Genomic DNA, 1,034 nt, shown 5'->3' with positions numbered 1-1,034 from the left:
GGGTTGACCCCTGCGAATACGCCAATAATATTGTAGGTATCTCGGGCGGGTATTTGTTGGTAGTCGATAGTGCGTTCGCACTGTGTGTGTGTGTGTTTCCGTGCTGAGTTCGTGCTGGCCCGTTTTTGTTGTTGTCTTCCTCCGAAAGGAAAGAGAAATAAATAAACATCGTGGTTTTTACGTAATACCGTGTTTAGTGAAAATGGAATAGCTACAAGGAAGAGCAACAACGGTGTCTTTTATAGAGACCAGGAAAACGAAATACATATCGTTGGCGGTTCAAAGTAACAGTGAGGTGGAGTGCTGCATTGGATTGTAATCTCTCGCATGCAAACAGCGTTATCACACTGTTCTTAAGGAAAATTAACTGGGCGCACCATAGCTCTGGTTTCCCTTCAAAACGAATAAATCTTTCGCCTTTTACTAAAGATTTCCGTGGAGGGGAACATTTTGATGAGTCTTTTGAACAATTTTTTGTTTGGTCCAGCCGTTAAGGCGGACCTAAGATAGTAAACAAACAAACACTAGCGGTAGTGCAGACGATACAATACTTACAGCCCCTGCCATGACAGGAACTAAGAACAGTAGCGGAAAAGCTCTGTCCAGGAGAAAAAGGGCTTTCTTTTAAATATTATTATTATTATTATTATTATTACTATTATTAACGTACACGCACAAATATTGGTTAACATTGCAGAGAGAATGGAAACATACTTTTATGGGTAGGAAACGACGATAGAATAAAGAATATTAAACTTACATTTGTTTTGTTTTATAGTGGGCTGATCACGACCGTACTGCAAAAGAAACATTTTGAAGCGAAGACTAGTAGAGGAAGCGAGAGCCTCCCCGGAAGTGAAGTGAATTTGGCGGGATGAACCTGATTCTTGCTAGTGAGAGAAGAGGGTTCTGGAGGCGCTAGTGGTAGTTACAAGGTCGCAGTGTTGACAGTTTGGCGGCCGAGGACAGAGGAGGAGTGCGCTCCGGCGGCCTGGGAAGGGAGGTGTCTCTTGAAGAGTTGCACAGTTTAGGCG

The 1,034-nt window shown here is 43.0% G+C and overlaps 1 non-coding gene across 1 annotated transcript; it reads left to right on the top strand.

The window, feature by feature from the left end:
• The first annotated feature begins 379 nt into the window (after positions 1-379).
• LOC136872940 (U5 spliceosomal RNA) lies at positions 380-500 on the top strand. The gene has a single exon (XR_010860096.2). It is a non-coding gene; the product is annotated as a U5 spliceosomal RNA (small nuclear RNA).
• Positions 501-1,034: the final 534 nt, after the last annotated feature.

This window comes from Anabrus simplex, chromosome 4 (genome assembly GCF_040414725.1).
Source record: "Anabrus simplex isolate iqAnaSimp1 chromosome 4, ASM4041472v1, whole genome shotgun sequence".
NCBI lineage: Eukaryota > Metazoa > Arthropoda > Insecta > Orthoptera > Tettigoniidae > Anabrus > Anabrus simplex.
Note: the sequence above shows the minus strand (reverse complement) of the source record. Positions and strands in the feature narration are given on the sequence as shown.